General features: G+C 44.4%; 1 pseudogene; it reads right to left on the minus strand.

Moving 5' to 3' along the window:
* LOC142833287 (BCL2/adenovirus E1B 19 kDa protein-interacting protein 3-like) overlaps positions 1 to 24,300 on the minus strand; it is a 125,921-nt pseudogene that overhangs the window by 24,433 nt on the left and 77,188 nt on the right.

A 24,300-nucleotide genomic window follows, 5' to 3' on the forward strand; every position in this document is an offset into this window, starting at 1 on the left:
AGCACCAATCAAGGTTCTTCAAGTCACACTGAACCTCGGTTAACGCAGGCTTTTATTTCTATCATTGCCATGTGGTAGCTTTGTTTTTATATATGTGTCTTAGTCTTCGCAGTAGCATATATAAATTGTACAAGACAAACTTTTCATGCCAATAGTGATTATAAAATGACAAAGTTTTTTAAATTAAAGCAATATAAAAAGAACGAGAGAGCCGCTTAAACCGACAAAAATTGATATTTAAAATACATAGAGCCAGGTATGATGATACACACCTTTAATCCCAGCACTCAGCAGGGAGAGGCACGCAAATCTCTATGAGTTCGAGGGCAGCCTGGTCTACACAATCAGCTCCAGGCCAGTCAGGTGTGATACCCTCTCTCAAAATAAAATTTGTATATACATATACGTGTTAGTGTGTGTGTGTGTGTGTGTGTGTGTGTGTGTATACCACAAACAAGAAGAAAATAATTTGAATTAAGAAATAAATAATCTAGCCAAGCTGTGGTGGTGCACACTTTAACCCAGTACTCGGAAGGCAGAAGCAGGTGAATCTCTGAGTTCAAGGCCAGCCTGATCTACAAAGTGAGTTTCTGGACAGCCAGGCTACACCAGAAACCCTGCTTTGAAAAAAAAAATACAAGAAAGGAAGGAAGAAACAAACAAACAAAGACCAAAGAATCTAAATTGTCCTTTCTCAGATAAGATATGAAACTGGCTAAGAGTCACATAAAAACAAATGTTGAGTGTCAGCAGCTAACAGAGAATAACAAATTAAGACACTGGTGAGATATACCTCACACTTGTTAGAATGAGTACAATCAAAAGATAAATCCCAGCACTCAGGGGGCAGGAGGATGCTAGTTCAAGACAGCACAGCAACACTCTGTCTCAAAAATAAATAAAAAGACAGACAATAGCAAGTGTTAGAGATGGTATAGAAAAAGTACACAAAAATCTTTGAGTACTATCAGGGACAATGTAAATTAGAAAGCCATTATGGAAAGAAATATGAAGTTTCTCTTAAAACAAACTAAACAAAATCAATCAATCAATAAATCCTAAGACTGACATATGACCCCCCAGTCCCACTTCTGGGTTTATACTGAAGGGAACAAAATCAGTATATATATATGTGTGTGTGTATGTGTGTGTGTGTGTGTGTGTGTATATATAAAAGCATATATACACTATATATATTTTGTGCATGTGGACACTTTGTCTGCAAACAAGTCTGTGCACTAAATGTATTCCACCAGTGCCTGCAGAGGCCAGAAAAAGGCATCAGATACCCTAGAACTAGAGGTACAGGCAGTTGTTGCTGCTATATGGGTGCTGGGAATAGAACCTGGGTCCTCTGGAAAAGCAGCCAGGGCTACGCCATCTCTCCACTCCCCACTTTCATGTTTATTACAATATTATTCACAATCACAAAGATGGTAGATGAATGTTAAGGCAATGGATGAACGGGCAGAGAAAGTTCAGGAGCCTGGTGTGGAATCCTAGCACTCAGGAGATTGAGGAAGGAGATCCTGGATTGGGGCAGGAGAGTGAGAGAGAATTCAGTATATACACACAATGGAAGGCTCGTCAGTTAGAAGGAAGTCCTGCCATTGATGACAACGTGGATGCAACCCTAAAATGGTCTAAGGTAAATAATCCAGGCATAAAAGGCAAACGCATGATCTCGCTTGTATGCAGGGTGGAGAGTCCTCCCAGGGCTGGGGTGGGAGGATGGTTATGGCAGATGTTGGTCAAAGGAAACAAACTTCAGTCAGCTGGACAGTCAGCTCAAGAGAGTTAGTGTGACAAGATAACTCCAGCTAACAGTGTTTTATTCTTTGAAATTTCACTAGAATGGATTTCAATCATTTTCATTACACACATGCATGTGTGCGCGCGCACACACAATTAAGTGTATCAGATAGTACCTGTGTTAAGTAGCTCAGCAAGGGGACTGGAGTGACGGTTGGGGTAAAACCATTTGCCTGGCATACAAGATACCGTAGGATACCTCTGCAGAAGAACAAAAAAGAAAAGAAAATTAATTCATTCACTGCACAATGGACACAAATTTCCAAACAATATATTGTTTCTAGTAATAGTTTTCTTGCCATTTTTTATGAATTTAATTAAAGCAATATGAATAAATTACGGGTTTTACTTAATGAAAAATGCAGAAGTACATCTCTATGAAAAAAATGTCCTGTCTTTACAAAATCTGGGACACAAAGCAGAATGATTTGTTCTCTGGACTAAATAAACCCTTGTTGGCATAAAATTTGTGTTTCATGTGTGGACCAGCCTGGGCAGTAGCTGCAGATTGGACTCAGGTATCTGCCTCCCTGTTCTTACATCGTGATTCAAACACACTGCTACTTCTTCCTGTCTGCCTGTAATTACTGTGAGAAATGCTTCTTCAGTGGGTCGTTCTGCTTTACCCTTCAAAATATTTCTATGATTCACAGATAAGTCATGTTGTCTATATGGGACTCCTCCCACAGTAAATCCAGCTTGGGAGAAGTGCTGCCCCAGATCCCATTAACTCAAGCAACCCTTACAGCATACAAATAAACATCATTCAAACCAAACTGCCAGGTGGAAAATTAAACACGTAGACATTAAAAACCAGATGAGTGCCTTGCAAGGCAGTGGTGGTGCACACCTTTAATCCCAGCACTCCGAAGGCAGAGGCAGGAGGATCTCTGAGTTTAAAACCAGCCTAGTCTACAGAGTGAGTTCCGGTCCAGCCAGGGATACACACAGAGAAACCCTGTTTCAACACCACTCCCCCAAAAAACTAGATGAAATATCAATTATTTCAGATTGGGTGGGACTATCCAAATTCTAAACAAATATGTTAAAATGTTTGACCATCCAAATGATCAACCTTAAAGAAGCTCAGGCTGGGCGTATCGCCCAGTGTGCAGAGGGAGGGCTTGCCAGTCGTGCACTGCAGAAACCAATGTGGTGACATACACCTGTGATCTCAGCACTTGGGAGGGGGCACCAGGGGCATCAACTCCGAGGACAGGGGAGGAGGGAATGGGATAAAAAGAAGAAATAATGTGAGAGAAGAATAATTGTTTTTAAAAAGCTTACAATGAAAAAGAAAAAGAAGAAACAGTCAATAGAATAAAACAAAACTAACACATTTTCTCAATGAATCCTTAACATACTGTGAAGGAGAAAAGATTTCTTAATAATCCATTGCTAGCCTCTTAGCTGACGCAACCATGACAAAAGCAAGTTCACAAAAGCATGCAAATGATTTAGTGTAAGCTTTGCGAAACAAGGGAGCTTTTAGGGAAAGGAGAGCCAAAGAGGGGGAAGCTTCCATGTTTCGATGCGGTTTTATGGAGAGGCTGGTTACTGACAGGCATATGGACAAAGGGAGTGGGGGGGGGGGGGGTTGCCAAAACTTTTTCTGTTTTCATATTTGTCTATGTCTTCAGAAATGTGGACATTTCTCTTCCACATATGAGGAGAGAATTTCTCAAATGAGAATCTGAGTGTGCAGAAAGAAGAACGGGAGGAAAAGGTCAGGGAGCAACCTCTGTTTTCTAACACGCCAATATACTGTACCTTGAGCTAGGTGTGTGTGTGTGAGCGCATGCGCGCGCATATGTGGTTTCTCATTGGTCATTTACATGGTACAGGGAATGAACCCAGGGTCCCCCTGAGAATCATCTCTGCCACTGAACTTTCTTCCCCCAGCTGCTTAACATCTTCAAAGGGACCTAATCTTTCCCCAGAAGCCGGAATTCTCAGAGTGAGGCCTGGACCACCAGCCCCAGCATCCTCTGGAAAAACGTGTTAGAAATGCAAATGGACCGGAAACTCTAGGGAGGGGCCCCAGAAACCTGTGTCTCAGCAGATCCCTGGCACCTAAGCAGCCCTTCAGCCAAATGCGCAGACATCCCAGGACCTAAACTGGCTAGGAGGATGGATTGAATCATTCTGTGAGGCTCCAGACAGAACGAGAGTGCGGGAAATTCTAGGTGATCAATTATCCGTTTTCGTCAACAAATAGCTGGCTGGGAATGGGAAATAGTAAAGATTAGACAAGACTTAAGAGACATAACAACCAAATCAATATGTGGATCTTATCCGAATCTTGTTTCAATCAAACCAACTGTAAAAAGAGATTTGGAGACAATTAGGAAAAGTCGAACATGATATTAAGGAATTATTATTTGTTTTATTGTGTGTGAATATTATAATGTGGTGATGATTTTAAACAGCATTTTAAAAAAAATCTTTACTTTTTTTTTAAATTGACAAAACAGACGAGGCTAAATGTTAACAGCTGTAATACCTATGGATTGAGCCCAGGGCCTCACACATGCCAGACAAATACTCTGCCGTTGTGTGACATCTCCAGTCCTTAAAGTGTTAAAACAACAAAAAATAATCTTACTGTAATGATATAAAAGTAAAGTATAATGCAATAGAATTAAGAACTATGTTGGGGGAAAGATAAAACTTTTCCCACTCCTTGCTGACACTTACGGTTGGCACTCTTAAAAAGACACGGATTAATAAGAAAAAAGTAGAAAGAACTTAATCAGATCTTACATAATAGGAGGAAGACAGGGGCTTTGGGGTTCGAGTAAATGACAAGATATGTGCTTTTGTTTGAGAGGCTTGACGAACGGACAGTTGTGGAGACCTGATGGACAAGCCGGAGGAGGGCTGGGGTGATCAAAGTGAGGACTTCAGCCAGGTCTGCTTGTCAGTTGTCCTCTGGGTCTTGGCTGCTTTCTCTGAGAAACAGCAAGACAGCTATTGCACATCTTCCCAGGAGGAAGAATTCTTTGTGTGGCTTTGGGGAGAAGGCTGCAGACTTCTAGAGGCCTCAGTACTTGCTAGAGTTCTCTTCAAGGCAGAGTATTTGATGTTATTTTTGGAGATATTGCCTTCTCTGCCCTGGCACTTCCTTTTGAGAGAGAAAGGGAACATGAAGTTGGGTGGGTACATAGAAGGATCTGAAAGGAGGGGCTGGGGAAAGGGAAAACATGATCAAAATATATTGTTTGAAAAGCATTTAGTCAGGCTGGTGGTAGTGGCGCACGCCTTTAATCCCAGCACTTGGGAGGCAGAGGCAGGAAGATCTCTATAAATTCGAGGCCAGCATAATCTACATAGCGAGTTTCAGGACAGCCAGGGCTACACAGAGAAAACTTGTCTCAAAACAAAGCAAAACTAAATTAAATAATTAAAATCATTGAGAAGGAAGGAAGGAAAGAAGGAGGGACCAGAAGGCGTGAAGAAAACCATAGTGAAAACTGGCAGGCAAAGAAAGTGAGACGTGTCAATGCCCTAAGGTGGAAGTTTGCATGAGGTAGGCATCTTGTCTTTCTACTTTGATCAAACATCTTTGAAGGAATTGTGTCAACACCTGTTTCTGTTGCCACAATTGTGGGAAGGGGAGCAAAGGCCTGTAATCCCAGCTACTCCTGATGCAGAAGACTATTTCTAGTCCAAGGCCTACCTGGGCCATATCATATAATAACACACCCACATGCAGACACATGCAGACACATGCACACACACACATACACACAGAGACATTTCCAAAGGTGCATTCACACAGACATAGATGCTCACAGGTACATGCACACTTATACACAACACACACACATATGTGCAGTCACACACACATATACACAGTTACACAGACACACACTCACATGCACATATGCACACAGACACACACACCTGGTCACAAAACCTAGTGCGGTGCTTAAGAGCTCACTTGTCAGCAATCTTAATGCCAGGAGGACAAACAGTGTTAACAATCCATGATCTTCCTTAAAATACTCCAGAGGTATGCACAGTCTCATTTCTTTATAAAGAATAGCTTGTTAACACAGATCTGCTCGGATTGGTGGGTAGAAATGTTTCCTTTTTCTGGAGATATTAGAGAGAGTGAGAGAGAGAGAGAGAGAGAGAGAGAGAGAGAGAGAGAGAGAGAGAGAGAGAGAGATAAGCATCTAGAGGCAAGGGAAGTGTGGACTCCATTGATGCCAATACATCTCTCAATATTTAGTATTGTGATCAGCGAGCAGGTTCAAATCCCTGTTCTTTATTATCTTTCTGTTATGTGTATGAGTGCTTTCCCTGCATGTATGTATGTGCACTGCTTACACGCCTGGTGCCCAAGGAGGTCAGAAAAGGGCACTGGATTCCCTGGAGCTGGAGTTAAGGATGGTTGAGAGCCACCATGTGGGTGCCAGGAACAGAACTCAGGTCCTCTGCAAGAACAAGTGCTCTCAACGGCTGAGCCAACTCTGCAGCCCCTGAATGAGCAATCTCATCAGCATCTCAAGAGCTGATGTAAACCTACTAGATGGCAAACAGTCCATATTGGTTAGAAACAAGAGAATCTTCTGTGGAGAGAGCAATATGCAAAGTCACGTCTGTAGTCTCCCCCTAAAGGTCCTTGGTGAAAAAAACCACATGCACAGGCCTGTTAAGTCCAGCACTCAGGAGGTGGAGGCATAAGTTAGAGATCATCCTGTCAAAAAATAAAAACCAACCAAGACCCTACGAGTTTAAATGTTGATTAAACACATTGTCTTCAGCTTCTCTGTTATTACCTTAACCATGAACTCACGGTTTGTAGTTACTTATGTAGGTATTGATAGAAGGCTGAATAAAGCAGAGTCATAAAGACAGTCACATTTAAATGGATTATGGATTTGCAAAGTTTCTTTCTCGCAGTGAATGATACTGATTCCAAATTGAATATTGCCTATGCTAAAATTGCTCAAAGGAAGATCAATCTTTATTTGCATATAAAAATCCCATTTAGGAGAGTTAATCGGGTATCTCCATGGTTTGGTTTGAAGTTTTCTTTGTGGGTTAGCGTTTTGCTTTCTTTTCTTTCTTCTTCTCCTCTTCTTTTTGGCAAAATCTCCCGTGTAGCTCAGACTAGCCTGAAAATATAGCATCCTCCTGCATCAGCATCTCAAGTGCTGGGACTCTAGGCCCATGCCCCTAGATTAAGCTGAAAATAGAGATCATTTAAAAGATAAAAGAAAATTATAAACTGTTCCTGGGATGGGATGCATGAGGCTCCCCAGCACCTTGGGAATCAAGAAAAGGGGGGGGGGGCATTTGCCTCACAGTTGGTGTTGGGGATGTAGTCAACAAAAGCAAAGGTTAAGAAGCAACAACAACAACAATAAAAAAAAACCAGCCTTCAGAGAGGAAAAGGAGGCAATACCCCTGGAAGAAAAGATGTGATGCTTGCCATGGATGCACTCGCCAAAGTGCAAGGAGGTTCCTGCCCTCAGAAGGCCTGGGGCCCAGGGAGTCACAAGAAAACTCTCTCTCTCCCAAATACTAATGCCATGAGGAGCAGGTTCAGAGCTATGGTGGCTGGCCTGCAAGCAATCATACTAGCCCAGTGCTGGCAAGAGCTCTGCCATCTTCACCACAGCTTGCCAAGTGGCTCTGGACATCCACACTCCAGTCAGTCAGGAGATCAAAGCAGGGAAGCAGGGCTGGATTCAGCTTAGCCATTGTACGCATCCTTTTCCCTCAAGGCCCACATCCCATGACCATGCCTAACTTCCCAAGAAGCCAGAAGGAATGGGGTCTGGCTCCGGTTCCAAGAGAAGGAGCATGAACGTCACAGAATTGGCTGGTCTACCATAGGCAATTACAACTGTTCAGTAGGTAACTCTGTCCACTTAGAAAGTGGGAAGAACTCGCCCCTTTGAAATGCATTGTGTTCTAAAAGCTCACTTGTGAGTTTGCTCCCGGATGTTTCTGACAGGAAGGGAATTCCCTGCTGTAGGCACACATTAGAAATGCTTGAAGTTTGGACACAGTAAAAGGAAAGTGTGTTGTGCCCCCCCCCCCTCCGGTGAAGCAGGGAGGGGCAGCAGAAGGATGCTCGGACCGGGCAAGTTCTCTCTCAGCAGGAGAAAGGATGAGGTGCTGGAACCTGTTTGTTTGTTTATCCCTAAGCCTCCTTCCTTTGTCTTTCTCCATTCCACAGGTGCTTGTCACCTTTTTACCTGGCAAACACCCCTCCCGAGTCCCTCCTAGGGTCCAATTCTCAGTCATTCCTAATGACACTACTGTTTTCTGGGTGATGGGACAATGGATTTATAGTCTTTTACGTATTTACACATAAACTCGTAGAATATTAACACTTATTGGATATTTATTGCACACCAGAGCTAGTCTCCGGATTCCGTTTTACTCTTTCATTAGAAGGAAGTGCTAGCCCTGTGCTCACAAAGTGGTGGGGAGGATGGAATTAGAATGGGCCTGTGAAGTGCCTAGCACCTCGCCTGACATTAGTAACTTCCTCAACAAATACTGGCTATTAGGCCCCTAATGTGTTTGTTCTTCCTCAGCGAGGGGGCGAAAGCTGAGGCAGCCCTGCCCAAGTCCCCCAGGGGGACTTCCAGTTCCCAAGGTCATCAAGACAGTCGTCCCAGCTCGTTGAGTGTTGACTTAGGCTCCCGAAGCTAATACTCTGGAAGTGCTGGCTGAAATGTAAATTCCCGGGCAACCACAGGCAAAAACCTCTATTCAGTCTGCAGACAGCAGACTGCCACATTGAACAACACCAGGGGGCACCATTCACATGGTATTGCATGTGAATGGTGCTTCCTGGAGTTTTGCTAATTTGTGGATCTGAAGTCCAAACCCAGGAAACAGCACTTTTAACAAACATCCGGGTGAGAGAGACAATCTGGGCGCTCAGAAAGACGGCGCTTAGGATGACCGTTTAAAAGGGACGGGGAACCCAGGAAACTTGGTTCAGAGGCAACTTCAGTGTCTCAAAGATGTACTACGATATCATAGAATAATGTCTCTAAAATGCGGTCACACCCTGGGTTAGATTCTCAACACGGAGGAAGGAAAATCACTTCGCGCCAGCTGTATTCTGAGGCACGGGGCCTGCACCTGCAATTTCCTTTCAAAAGCTTCATCGGGCCCTTCAGACCGCCTCGCATTAATCCTGGGGACAGATCTCTGAGACAGGTGGCAGGCACCAGCTTTTTCATTATAGGTAGCTTGAGGCAAGAGCGGGGTCGCTGGCCCCAGAAGAGTCTGTCTGTATCCTTTCCCCCAATTTCCATCAAGATGTTCAACCTCTGTTTTCTGATGGGAAGATCTTCCTGCCTTTCATTTTTGGTTGTGAACCTAGCCTTTAATGGTTGAGCCGTCCCTCCAGCCCCTTCTGGCTTTTCATATAAGAAAACTTGTTGGAAAAGAGATCCAGTACTTTTAAAAAGTAGGTGGGTGCTGAATTCTAAATGCCACAAAGAGGAAAGGAAGTGAATACTGTCCACTAAAGCCAGCGATTGCTGGATTCTTTACTTAGATGATCGCTTATTTGTTGCAATGATTTACAGGAAGAGTGAGAGATAGTACCATTTTCACAACACAGTAACTGTGGATAGTAAATATTACAGACAGACTATTCTAATCTCAAGTTTGACTCCAAATCGGTTTCAGTCTCTGCATTTAGTATAAACCCTAAACAAAAACAAGCATCTGAGTGACTTCTGCATAGTGAAAGGTCTGATGTCAGCTAGCCCTTCTGAGTGCTTGGCTAACAGTGTCTCTGGGTATTGAATCACACCCTTCCTATAGGGGTGCGCGTCAGGGCTATGTAGACTCTGCTGTACTATGTTAACCGGTCTCACTATACATTGTAGAGGCGAGGACCCTTGAGACTTAGAGAAGCTGAAAACCTTGCCAGCAGGAGAGAGTCGAGTGTCACCTCTGCCACAGAGGATGGATTTGACTCATTTCATCAGCCCCAAGAAACAGATACTAAGACAAACACTCTAGGACCACTTGAGAGACAGGTCTAAGTTCAGACGACGATCGGGGCTTGTTTTGATTTCTATTTAATTGAGCACATGCTCTTGTAGCCCAGGCTGGCTTTAAATTCTACGGGCAGCAGAAAGTAACCTTGAATTTAGGTTCCTTCTGTCTCCATCTCCTAAAGCTGGGATTACAAATTTGTATCACCACACCCGGTTTAGTCAGTGTTGGGGATTAAACCCAGGACTCCCTGGAGGCTAAGCAAGTGCTTTATCAAATGAGCCACACCACAAGGCCGAGTTGCCATTCCTAAACCACAGTAAAATGCTGCGAGTCCCATCACGCCACGATTGCACACCTTGCTCTGCGCTGTCAATGCCCACTGCTCCTTTGGTTTCTACACATTCCCCATATTTCAACATAAATACCACTTCTTCCAAGAAATTGTTCTAGGCCTCCACGTTAACCTTGATCCACCCCTGCACGTTGGTCATATACCCATGATATGTAAAGCAGCAACCCAATAACTAACTATGAAGCTAACTGGAGGATGGTACGTGCATCTTAGTGATAGGATTCACCTACCTGGTGTCTTCTACGATCTGACATACGTGAGATCCTTAACATAATCTATGAGTGATGATCACTGGACAACCAGAGCAGATGTGGATTCTCAGAGCTGACCAGCAGCCGATGACATTAGCTACCTTGTCCATTAGACTGACATGATCACTTCAGAGCTATCTATGTTCTTGGGGGCTTTCCCCCACCTGTTAACGCACACATCATATTGCACACTCGGTCACACTTCATCTTCTCCCCTGTAGATAGAAACTCCGTGTCAAACCCTCATCCATACCGGTCTATTCTTACCATGGAAACTGAGCTGCAAGGACGAGCATCCATTTCCAACACCCTTGGCTCCCGTGTGCCAAGTCATTTCATGATCATCCATGGGCTTTGGCCTGCCTAGCTCCCTTGTCCATCTGTTTGGCCAGCAACAAGCCTGTTTGCGGGTGGATAGATTCTTGGCAGGGGAGAGGCTCTCCAAACAATGCGAGAGGTTTCACTGGGTATTACATCTGTGTTGTGGTGAGGCCCTTCCCTGGGAAAGCCAGGCAGCATGCGCTCTTCTACACTCCATGGAATCATAGGCATGGGTGCCCAGATCAATAGGAGGTCAAAGGAAAATAAAACATAGTCCTTGACAGGCATGCTGGGTTGGGTAGTGGCAAGTTCCAGGGGAACACGACACCACAGAAGAACATGTAACTGGGTATGACCCATAGAGGAAGCTACGGGAACGTGGAGGTGGATGGACGTGCCTGATTAGCCTGGGAGTCGCTGAGAAAGTGAGTGCACAGACCTAGGAAGCAAGTTTTCCACACTCTGTTATTTCAGACAACAGAAGGGAAAATGAACCACGATGGAGAGACTGCGGCTCAGCCCGGAGCTCAAGAGGCAGGCGTGCCAGTCAGTGGCAAGCAGGCAAATGGGCAGGATGTGGGCAGGGCCATGCCAAGGAAAGGCAGCCTCTTTCGTCTAAGATAAATGTAAACATTTTCTTTCCACTTATTTAGGAAAAAAGAAACGCTGGTAATGTGGGCACTGGGAAAGGAGAACTGTGTCCTGGGTGGCACAGTTCCTTCTGAGCATAGTGCCAATACCTGCACACAGCGTTCTCACTTGAGTGTGTGCGCACACAGCACACAGAAAGCTATATTGTTTGTAGTGGACAATGCACATACAATTCTAAGAAGGGAACGAGCCAATTATAGGGTCTCCAAAAAATTGGTATTTCAATGGGTTTTTGTTGTGGTTTTTTGTTTGTTTGTTTGTTTTTGGGATAAGCCAGGGAACCTCAGGATGTGAAATCCCCAGTCCAAAAACACACTGTCCTTTAGGATGCCCAGGCCCTCAGGGCCTCACAAATCCCAAAACAAATTCAACTTTCCCAAGTAACTATTGTAAGGAGTCGAAAGAAGATGGGTAGAAAAAAATGATAAGTGAAAATTATGAAAGTCTTTTTAAAATAAAGACAGGAAAATAGAGAGATAAAATAATGTTCAGGAGGTAGAAGCAGGAGCAACAGAAATTTAGGGGTGGAGCTGAGTAAGACTGCTCAGTGGGTAAAGACACTTGTTGCCAGGCCTGACAGACAACCCGAGTTCAGTCCTTGGGACTCACGTGGTAGAAAGAATCAACTCCCATGAGTTGCCATCTGATCTCCACTGCGTGCCATGACACATGCATACACACACATGCATACACACACATGCATACACACACATGCATACACACACACACACACACACAGAGTAAATAAATAAATTAACTTTTTAAAAATGAAATTTAAGGTGGCCCCAAGCTATATAGCAAGTTCGAGACTAGCTATATACATGAGAAACAGTCTCCAAGAAAGAAAGAAAGGGGAGGAGACAAGGGGGAGAAAGGGAGGAAGGGAGGTAGGAGAGAAAGAAAGGGAGGAAGAAGAGGGAAGGAGAGGGGAGAGGTGAGGAGGGCAGGGAAGGGGATGGGAGAATGCCTACTTTCACGGTGCTTTATTCTTCAAAGGGACACAGGCCAATAATTATACTAAGTGAGTCCACAAATGAATTGCATAGTTTTAAGAAGAGGAAAGTCAGGACACAGGAGGCCATCTTAAGCAGCTCTCCAAGAAGTTCCTGCCAATGGAAGACAGGTGGAAAGTCCGTGTGGCCAGAGCTCAGGGGACAGCCCAGGGTGGAAGCAGCGAACTGTGGGAATCGGGACAGGACTCAACCAGCCACAATGACAGGCTTGGATTTTCGTTACCAGCTTGCACAGGAAGCCACTGGAGGGTGTTCTGGAAGTGCACGGTTTTGAAAGATGACGCTGTCTGTTCTGTAAAAAATAAATTTGTGGGTGGGAAAAAGTGGAAACAAAGAGACTTGTTAGAAATTACTGCCACGGCCCAGGGAAAGACGGCCATGCACAGACAGAAATAGTCACTTAGAATATATTTTTGAAGAAATATGTTTTGTATCCTTAACCATCATGCCAAATTTTTCACCTATCACACATTATTTTATATTCTTCCTCATGCTTTTCTTTTTGCCTTCCCATCTGAGATCGTGATCACCATAACTTATTTGTAGAATTCCATGTGGTATTCTTAACTCCTGTGGTTGACATTTATATGTCTCTGTTACGTCCCGGGGGCTGCAGTTGTTCTTAGGCAGACAAGAACTACTAAGCGCTTGTCCTCACAATGTAGTCACAGGCAACGACAATCTTGCAAAGCAACTCAGGAGGACCTTGTTTCTTCCTTTTAACAGGTGAGCAAAGAGAGTCTGGGGATGGGGGCTAAGTGACTCGCCCAAGGTCAAAGGACAAGCCTGGAGCGCGGACAAGATATTCTAAATCAACCACAGTTACCTGCTAAATCCAGATGCAGTGTGCCCTGGCCAGCAGGTTCTCCTATGAAATGGTGACCAACTCTTCTTCAAGGGTAAAGACAGCTAACTCTCCCCGCATTTAATATACTGACTCAGCTATCTGCGTTATCTCAGTTAATGTGTTTTTGCCACGACAATATGGGCTTTACATTTATTATGTAAATTTCACCAAGAAACAAGCGTTAGTTAGAAAAGAGGAAAAGTTTGCATCTTTTGCACTTGGTCAAGTTAGCTGTGATTCAATTTAGGACCTACGTGAGGGGCTAGAGAAATGGTTCGGCAGTTAAGAGTGAGTACTGCTCTTCCAGGGGACCTCAAGTCAGTTCCCAGCACCCGCTTTAAACAGCTCAAAACCACCTGTAATTCCAGCCCCAGAGGGATCCAGTGCCCTCCTCTGGCCTCTGTGGGCACCTGCATTCATGTGCACATACCCATACCCTGCACACAAAATTAAAACACACAAGCAAATAAAAACTTTAAGTCCTGGAGAGATAGATGGCTTAGTGGTTCAAAAGCACTGGGTGATCGTCCAGAGGACTCAGGTTCAATTCCTAGTACCCACATGGTGGCTCACAACTGGCTGTAGCTTTAGTCCCAGGGGGTCCAGCATGCCCTCTTCTGGCCTCTCTGGGCATTGCATGCACATAATAATGAAGTTGGAGGGATGGGATGGCAGAAAAGGCAGGTTCCATCAGAGGGGCTAGGAGGACACTAGGCATTTTCGATTTTAAAGTTCTGGGATTAAGAAGATAAGCAAGGTGAAGAATTGTGTGTGCTCTCATTGGGCTTCTACGTTGGCCTTCTCTCGAAACTGCTTTTACTGAACAGCTGGAAGCTTCCTTACTTCTCAGCGATATGTGCTCATACCTCCTGGACACTGAGCATGCATGCGTGAGTGCATTGCTGTCTGCTCTCAACTGTGCATGCAAGGTGGCCACATCTCTCAGCTCCTGGGCTTTACCTACCATGATGGTCTGTAATCTGAAATTGTGAGCAAAACTGACAAGAACAAAAAATAAAAACCCCACTCACCGGATATTTACTTTGGTGGTTTGAATTAGAATGCCCCCTGTGGGTTCATATATTCAAATGCTTGGTCACTAGGGAGTGCCACTACTTGACAGGGATTAGGAGGTGTGGCCTTGTTGGAGGAAGTGTGTCACTGGGGGTAGGTTTTGAGGTTTCAAATGCTCAAGCCAGGCCCAGTCTCTCCTCTTCTTACTGCCTGAGGATCCAGATGTAGAACTCTCAGTTACCATGCATGCCTGCATGCCACCATGCTTCCCACCATGATGATAATGGACCTCTGAAACTGTAAGCCAGTACCAATGTAATGTTTTCCTCTTTAAGAGTTGCCATGGTGGTGATGCCTCTTCAAAGCAATAACACATTTGCTAAGACCCTTGCTAAAATTAACGCATTTTATCCTCTCAATAACCCTGTGAAAAAGGTGACATTTCTATCGGCTCCTTTTTCCAGAGAAGAAACCATAGGTATAAGAAGAGTCCTCTGAGGTTGAGTAGCAGTTAGCTTGGAACCAGCAGCCTGGCCACTGAGGTCACATGCTCAGCCATTAGGCAGAGGGTGACTCTAGGTTTTTCCAATGAGGCTGTTACAATTCTAGGAATTTGTCCATGAGGGGGAAAAAAAGACTCTAACATTACAGGTACAAAGGAGGATCTGGAGCCTTAGAAGGGGCCTGCGGAAGACCTGAGCTTTAGCAGCTTCACAGTAAATATGCCTTTGGTTTCAAGGTAATCCCACATGTCACTATTCAATCCTGTATACATGAGCTCAGCTGTTGAGACAAGGACTGGCCCCAGTGAAAGGCCCAGAAGGAGTCAAGGAAAAGAACCACTCCCACCTCTCACTATGAAGCTAGAGGTGGATTTCCTGCTGACCATGTCAAGTCCATGAGTGAGCATAGGCTCTTCCTGTGGGCCTTGCTAACCTGCGGGTTATGCAAGTGTGTGTGTGTGTGTGTGTGTGTGTGTGTGTATGTGTGTGTGTGTGTGTGTATGTATGTGTGCGTGCGCACATGCGCATATGCATGCGTGACTCTCAGGGACAGACATTTAGCACTATATAAATGCAAAAAGATATTAATAAGACAGTAACAACCACTCTTGAGGAATTTTTTAAGAAACGATAAACAGCAGGGACCAGTAAAAGCACTTGCTGCCAAGCCTGACAGCATAGGTTGATCCAGGGGACCCAATGGGGGAAAGAGAAAACAGACTCTCTCAGCTTGTCCTCAGACCTCCACACGTTGACAGTGGCACACATGCACGCAGCGCATACACACACACACACACACACACACACGAGAGCTTGTGCATGAACACACACACAATACTTAATGCTTCTGCATGGCTCTAGATGGGGAGGTGTCACCACCGGCATCATCCCTACTTCACAGACAAGAATCAGAGTAATAAAGACTGGATCTGAATGCGGATGTGCAGATTGTTTTCCCAGCGCTCAGAACGGAGCATCAAGCTTCGTTTGTGTTTCATTGTGGTAGGCAATGCTCTAGTGAGTTTCATCCAACCCCTCCCCCCGTGCCCCTCCCCCCGTGCCCCTCCCCCCGTGCCCCTCTCCCTGTGCCATCACTTTTTAAAACTATTTATTTATTTTTTTAAATATTTATTTATTTATTATGTAGACAATATTCTGTCTGTGTGTATATCTGCAGGCCAGAAGAGGGCACCAGACCTCATTCCAGATGGTTGTGAGCCACCATGTGGTTGCCGGGAATTGAACTCAGGACCTTTGGAAGAGCAGGCAATGCTCTTAACCACTGAGCCGTCTCTCCAGCCCTAAACTATTTATTTTGAGACAAGGTCTCACTAGGTTGTTTGGCCAGGCCTTGTATTCACTTGGTAGCCTAGATAGGCCTTGAACTTACTGTCCTGCCTCAGCTTCCCAAGTTGCTGGCACTGAAGCCTGGTCATTGAGCCTGGCTCGAATGTCCTCATTGGTGGCTGTTGTGGAACTCACTTTGTAGATCAGGCTGACCTAACACACAGAGATCTGCCTGCCTTTGCTTCCACAGTGCTAGGACCAGATGAGGCCATGCCTGGTCTCAGAGGCGCCAGGTCATCAGCCGTACGTACTCTTAAGTGTGTTACTGTTCTGCTGCTTTCAGAAAGCTAAAGTAGGCAAGAAGAACTAAGTGGAGAGTCGAAGCTTCCAAATGCCTCTAAGCGCCACCTCTTCCCTCCCACCCAGGTTCCTTAGCAGAGAGCTTTCCACAGTTTCCCACACTCGCCCCTCTCAGTAGCTCAAGAATGAGTCATTCCTCCTCTTCCTTTAGACCATGGATTTCTTGACAAAATATTTGGGGAATCAATAGAAATAACATGTATGGTCCGGTCAAGCAGTCTGTGGCCTCTACAGCAAACAATTCGTCTACTGTAGGTTCGAGATACAACTTAACCATAAAAAGGGGATTTGAGAAACAGAGGGAGAAAGAGGAGGACGTGTCGAGTGAGGGTGACCGAGAATAACCCTGGCAGGACCGTACTCGATTCCTGTTGCCACAGGGATTATTTAAGACAACACAAATTTGCTCTCTCAAATCTGTGATAGCGAAAGTCAAAGATCAAGATGCTGGCAGGGCTATGCTCATCCCAAAGGGTCCCAGGCACGATCACCTCCCTTGCCTTTCCCAGCATTTCAGGCTGTCTGCATTCCTTGGGTCGTGGCTCCATCTGTGCATTATCCAGCTTCTTGTTTTCACTGTCTCATTTCCCTCTCTGATGAAACACCAGCCTCCCTACTACCGCTGTTATTGTTGCTGTTATTATTAGCACTATTACTGTATTACTGAACACATTCCAAGAATCTGAGATGGTTTTCCCACCTGTAGATCCTGAATATAATTATATATAATATATATAATATCTGCAAAGTGTCTTTTTAATGTAAGACACCACATTCTTAGCCTCCCCTGGTTCTGAGGGAGACCACGTCTTTGGAAAGCCACTTTGCCATCTACACCAAAGGGAATTAGGAGAGACAGCCAAGACTCAGCAGAGTTTCTGGCTCATGAAGCTAAAGGCTGAGTGAACAGAGAGTCCAGGGCTCTTCCCAGGCCAAGGCGTTTGAGCTCGTTTAGTAGAAAGGAGACCAATTGCAGAGTGTGGAGAACGGTGAAGCCATTGAGAAAAGCATGTGTTTGATGACTGCCGTTTAGTTCAGCGGAGGGCAACCTTTTCTGACTAAACAATAATAGCTTGACAGTGTGTAAGGCTTTGTTTTCCTATGCTACCAGCCTCCCATAGACGGTCACCTGTGTCACCGACTGGGGCAGAGCAGAAGCTTGGCCACCAGCAGTGGGCAAGCGTGAGAGGCCGTGGACAGCGATTGAGCCCATAACTTAATCCTGCTGTTTACTACATGACTTTGACCACTCCTCGACCCTCTAAATTCATTTCCTTTTTCTCTAAAACCATGCTGGTAACGTTTGTACCTCAGAGGCTTTGGCGAGGGTTAAAACAAAGTTGTTATCCAGCAATCACCGAAGAAGAGTTATTTCCCTTAGAAACTCCTTTTGGGTGACATGGACACCACACTTGAAGTCATCTTACATGAGGACTGATACAGGATCTGAGGCTAAAAGAAGCAATTAAAAGTAGGCTCCATAGTATGGTCTAGCGCATGCGCTTATCCCGGCTTCCCAACCAGAGCACATTAAATGTCTGCTTTAAAACTAAGCTGGCAAATCCCAACCCTCTGTTGTCCTTCATGTAATTTCCTGTCAACCTTCCTTATCCTCCCAAGTCTTGGTTGTGTTCCGATGGTTTGTATTGTTCACGAAAGACCACAAGCAATCAATGAGCTCTTTGTAGTCAGCCTGCGTGGACTGGTTGGTGAACTTGCGTGGCTAAGGGAGCCCTGGCCAAGAGGTATGAATTAACCTCCACTTTGTGCCCATTTCCAGGAAGAATGAGCAAACAGCACGGCCGGTTGGCCCCAGAGGCCTGCTGCCCGGTGTCTGGCATCCAGAGCCTTCCCAGCCCGACCTTGTGGAGAAAAGCCAACACTGAGCAAGCCACAGTAGCCAAAGCAACACACAGAACCTGGCCGCACCGCGGCAACCATTGGCGATCGGTGCGTGCAGGTCCAGCCGCCCTGTGCTCTGTCACGCACATTACAATGAAATTCAAGGAGAAGGCTGTGAAGCCATCCTTCCCGCTCCTGAAAATCACTGTGCGCTGCTGGAAGCGATGCTAAACCCTTTGCAGCACACCCTGGCCCATTCATCAGAGAGGCAGCTGAGCCAATTGAGGCCGCATTCACAGGTGACTGTGCTGTCCGCCTGCCTTCCCAGAGATGCACAAAACCAAACCGAACTGGCAGCGAGCTGGCGTCGTAGGTCCACGCGGGACAGCGCCAGGCCAGGCGTTCTGTGACAGAGCAGGTTGGCCGCCCAGCCTCCCAATTCACTGGCTCCTCTGGCGGCGCAAAGCACAGTTCTGAGGGATAAAAGGAGATCTCAAGCAGAAAAGGAGATTACAAATCAGGATGATTCAACAACAATAACCGAAAAAATAAACCCTGGCAGGCACGGCGCTGGGGCCTGGTGAATGCCAGGCTCGCCCCATTCGGCTCCTGCTCCCTCCAGTAGCAAAGCGAATTATTTAGTTTCCTAAATCCTATGCTCTCTGACCGCAGACTCAGGCTAGCAAGCTGCGTTTCAATGTGAAAAGCTGTTGCTGGCTGAGCCAGGCTGGCAGGCCTGAAAACACCTTTTACAAAAAAAAAAAAAAAAAAAATGTTTGGAAAATGCAGTTGTTTCAGTGCTAAGTTATACTACATTGTAATGGGCAGGAAGGAAAAAGAACCAGCAAAATACCAATAAATTTAATCCATCTTCCCCGTTCAATATGCCCACTGGTCTCTTCATAATCTTTTAGCTCTTTTTAAAAATCAAAGAGATGAAAGGAAAAAAATTATCTGTTGTTATTCTATAACCCTTAAAGGTAGCTTTAATACTAAAAACACTTTTCGAAAGTCAAAATCAGAATTAATGGACGGGCTCAGATCGTATGTCGAGTACCGTGAGCTATCCCCCATCTCTAGACAGTTACCTTTTCCCCCCATTTAGCCTGTTTTTTACAGTTCAATAAATATTTTTCCAAGCCCCACTTGGCAAACAAAAGAGTTCAGCTTCAGTGTAACTCCTCCGACAAATACCCTTATGGTCTCAGCACATGTGAGCGCCATTGATAAACAAATTAAAATTCTGTCCCAGCCCAGAGCTCAGCTGGCCCATTTTGTCTTGCAGTATGGGTTTGTAAAGGTCTGGGTGTCTGTCATCCTCCCCTAACCTTGTCTTTGTCAGAGGGGTACAAAAGCCTGCCCGCTCGGGGGCCCTTACGATACTGATTAGCGTGAGTGACAAAGTGAGCCGCGAGTCCACTCGGCCTTTCATAATAAATCTATCAAAGAGTAATAGAATTCCATCAATCCTGCCTCATCCCCGAGGGTCGCCGGGCTGGGATGGAAAGTGTGTTCCGTTGGGATTGTACAACTGTTATTATTCAATTACGCTCTTTTCTTCCTAGTTAAAGACCATGATATCATTATGACTTAATGAATACATATAATTGGATCTGGACTCTGTTTGGCTGATGAATACCGCTCACTATTCATTCAGCCTCCGCTCATCTTCTGACCATTTATTATAGACTTTTTGGCTGGAAACCATGATGACAAAGGGAATTTGAAATTAGCTGCGATTTTAGTCAATGCTCAGTTAGGCACAAAGACAAAATAAAATTTTGATGCTTAAATGAGTTGCCGATGGATTAAGAAGTTTTGCCTAACTCAGCAGTATGTGACTTACACATACTGAGTATACACACACGGACCCCACACACACAACACACACAACACACACACACACACAACACACACACACAAAATAACAAAACTAGCTTTAACAATCAAACAACTCCTAAAGGTAGGTTTTATTTTAAACAACCCTGTGGTGCTTTAAAGGGAAGATTTACTGTTTTAATCTCATTAAAGAAACTATTATCTGTGAAGATACACACACGCGCACACGCATACACAACATAAAAACCTTCACTTTCACTTTATCCACCAAACACAATTTTATGATTAAATAACATTTAAATTTGACAAAGCAAAAGTGCTTCCACCATAGTCTATTTATTATGCCCAATATAGAGTCCGTCATTAAGTTTCATCATACAATGTGCCCCCAAAGGAAACTAGCCCTCCTATTCATATTGTTGGGAGTAAATGTAGCATACCTCCTTTGGATCACTGGTGAACAGGCTACCTCATTAATCCTAGTTAGTACATGCTGCCGGGCATGTGGAGCCGCCAAATCCAGATGCTCCCCACAGAGGCTCTCCAGGCAGTTAGGGAATCACGGAGTACCACCTCAAGCCTTCAATACATCACTTCAAATTAAATTTACATTAAGTGCTACTCCATCAGAGCTGAGAGAAGCTGACATCTTTGGAAAATGCAGATGATAATCCATTAAATCCTATTATATACATGTCTCCTAATTTTACTTAAGTCCATGCATACCAAAGTATGAGTTTGTGTTAAAAATTAAAGACCCTTTTACTAGAACAAAAGACTTTATGAACTGTTGACTTTGGGAGGTTTTATTACAGGGGCAGGCTAGTCTATCAAGGCAAGTCGGCTCTTTCCGTGCAAATTCTACTTAAATATTTCTTGTAAGGACTTGTGTTGGGCTTTGTTTTTAAGGCATCACTTTCCTCCCGCCCCGCCATCCCTCGGGCTCTCCAAATAATGTGGTCTTTTTCATCCTCTATGCGTGGTCTTAGTAACGTCTGCCTTGAATGTTACGAATGAGACGGTGGAACGTGCATTGTCTCTTTTTGCAATTAAGAAAATATTTGCTGGCAGCTTCCAAACTGGCAGCCAGAAGAAGAGGCTGTAAAACCACCATGGTGAAAAGCTAAGGTTTAATTAGCCCATTATCACATATGTTAATCCCTTTATATTTTCATAGTCCTTAGTCACAGCTACTGTTACTTTGATGAGTCTATGCTAATTTCATAGCAGAGATCTTCCTGGTTTTGATCCCGAGCATGGCAGTTTTTACATGTGGTGATGGCATCCTGTGCTGATGTGTCTGTGGGATTTGTTTTTTGTGCTGCTAAAGCTGGGCACAATTGGAAAATATTCAGAAGAACATGAAAATAGATGATGGCCTGGATGAGTCTACACAAACCCAGAAGACTTGTACCTAAAAATAATACATAGTACACACATACACACCATGCAACAGCATACACATAGCACACACATTCCACACAACATGTATACACACATATACACCATACAGCAACATAAGCCAGAAGACTTCTACCCAGAAATAACATATAACACACACATACACACTATACAACAATATATACATAGCATACATACCATACCATACCATACCATATAGCAATATAAGCCAGAAGACTTCTACCCAGAAATAACACATAACACACACACTCATACACACCACACAATAATATATGCATAGCATACACACATATACACACACTCCACACAAAAATACACACAACGTGTATACATACATAATTAATTTAATGCTATTTATCAGCTCCTTTAAATTTTAATTGAAATTGGTTTTTTCTAGCCATGATTTTTACACATTAAAGCAATTTCTAGACTGGGCCATTGTCCTTGTCTGTGTTGAAGTGAAAGAGGGTAAGAACCAGACCCTCTCCCTCCAGCCTGAATCTTTTTACATCTGTCACTTTTCTCAAGTAATATTCATTTCTTTGTTGGCTTTTTCTTGTGACATTAAATTATTCTACCGATACCGGCTTGATAAAAATGTATTTGTTGCATAACTCTTCAACATATATGCTAATACTCATCCTAACAAACGAAGTCTTCATAAGATTAAGCACCATAGGATAAGAAGTGCTTCCATTAAAAGTTTCGTACACACAGGGCCCTCTGTAAGTAGTTGTGTTTGTTTTTATGTGTTACAAAGAACTTTCCTGAAAGAGGTCAGGTTGAGTGCAATTTTTACTTTGCCATCTTTAGACATTGCTTGCCATCTGTGTTAACTACACAACCTTTACCCTTTGAACATGTGTTTACCCACACATGTGCTTAGGCACAACAGAATGATGGCCCAAATCCTCCCCGTATGAAAACCTAAATGTCACTGGAGTCCTTATTATCAGGCACCGGCCAGTAAACTCGCGGCTACTGTGTGAGGCCATTTGAAAACCAGTATGGAAAGTCACGGAGCGTTATCCCAACTCCATGGCAATCTCCTCCCCTTGCCACGACCGTCTCTGGTTTCCAAATCCCTGTTAGAAAGGGATGGGTGGCAGGTCACTGGGAACAGTCACACATCTGCATTGGAGGACAGTTTTCAGGAGTCAGTTCTTCCATTCTGCCAAGTGGGTCCAGGCTTGGCAGCAAGTGTCTCACCCCACAGAGTCATCTCCCCAGCTCCTGTCCCATAAGATTCATCAGGAAATCCTATCAGTTATACACCCAGCTATGTTCCAGATACACCTTCTTTTTCTTAATCTAATTTAAGCCTTCGTTATCTCTTACCTTATCTCTGTCCAAGCTTTCTACCTAATGCTCCCCTCTTTCTTCAGATGCAGACCTTTAAAAAAATTTCACATATATAAAAAAGTAAAAGAGAGCTGGGCATGGTGGCACATATCTATAATCCAGATATTTGGGAGTCTAAGGCAGGAGGGTTGTCAGTTGGAGTCTCTGTTGGGCTAAATGATGAGTCCAACCCACTGGGGGCTACATAGCATCGAAAGTCAACCAACCAAACAGCAACAAAGCCAACGCCCACCTCCTAGTCTTTGGAAATACGAATGCATTGCTGCGTTTGCTTCAGCCTTTTCTTTCTCTTGGGTGCTAGGCTTAGGACCTAATATATACTATATACATGCCTTACCCCTGCAGCATTTTATTCCCCCAATGGGGAGGGGAGAAAGACTGGGAAGGCACCATGGTACATAACCATAATCCCAATGCTTGGGAGGCTGAAACAAGAAGATCTCAAATTAAGGCCATCCTGGGTTATATAGTAAAACTTGTCTGAGAAAAAAAAAAATAAATAGCATAAAAGAAAATACAGCTATTTATTTGGCTCACAGTTTTGGAGGATAAAACTTTAAGATTGGGCAATCCCAGCTCATGAGTCTTTTTAGAGGGCCCCTGGTCTTCATTACATGCTGGTGTGTGGATCAAGGAAGACATCACATGAGACAAGAAGCCAGAGACCAAGTCAGCCTGACCCTCTGTCTAGCAACCCCTTTCCTGAGATTTATACTGTGTAACTAGCATGGATGCTGAAGGACCTACCTAAGTTCTGCCTGTCAACAGGCCAAGGCAGTTTCTTTATTCATTAACCAATGAAAGCAACACATAGACAGAAGGACCTTCCACACCAGGCAACATCCTCCTTAGCTAAGAGCCCTTGAGCTTCTGCCTCCTTTTCACAAGAGATGCTGGGTGAACAAAAAAAGCAAAGGAAAACAGCGTGTTGGGACAAAATCAGAGGGCAGAAGCAGGAAGATCGCCAGTTGAAGGCCAGCCTGGGCTACACAGTAAAACTATCTCAAAAAAACAAAAAACAAACAAACAAACAAATTCAAGCAATAACCAAAGCAGAAGGATGCTAGGTCTCAGATAACTTGGGGCAGCAGAATTGCCAAAAATCTTGGTGAGAAAAAATGAAAACTGGCTTCCTTCATGTCTCTGTTATCATTTAGTCTCTCTCATATTCCATCAGAATCGGCTTCAGTTCAGATGGTGCTTCCTCACCATGCCTTCCCCGCCTAGCCTGCTAAAGTAGCTCCACCCACACAGATGTAAGTCCTTTTCTGTGGCGGACTTCTTGACCAGCGAGGAAGAACGACCACCACACCAGGATTCTACTCAGAACACGCTTTACTGGAGTGTCCTTGATTGATGGGGAGCAGGAAGCGAGAGGGGCAGGAAACGAGGGGCAGGAAGGGAAGGGCAGGGAGCGAAGGGGAGAGAGAGCATG

This window comes from Microtus pennsylvanicus, chromosome 13 (genome assembly GCF_037038515.1).
Source record: "Microtus pennsylvanicus isolate mMicPen1 chromosome 13, mMicPen1.hap1, whole genome shotgun sequence".
NCBI lineage: Eukaryota > Metazoa > Chordata > Mammalia > Rodentia > Cricetidae > Microtus > Microtus pennsylvanicus.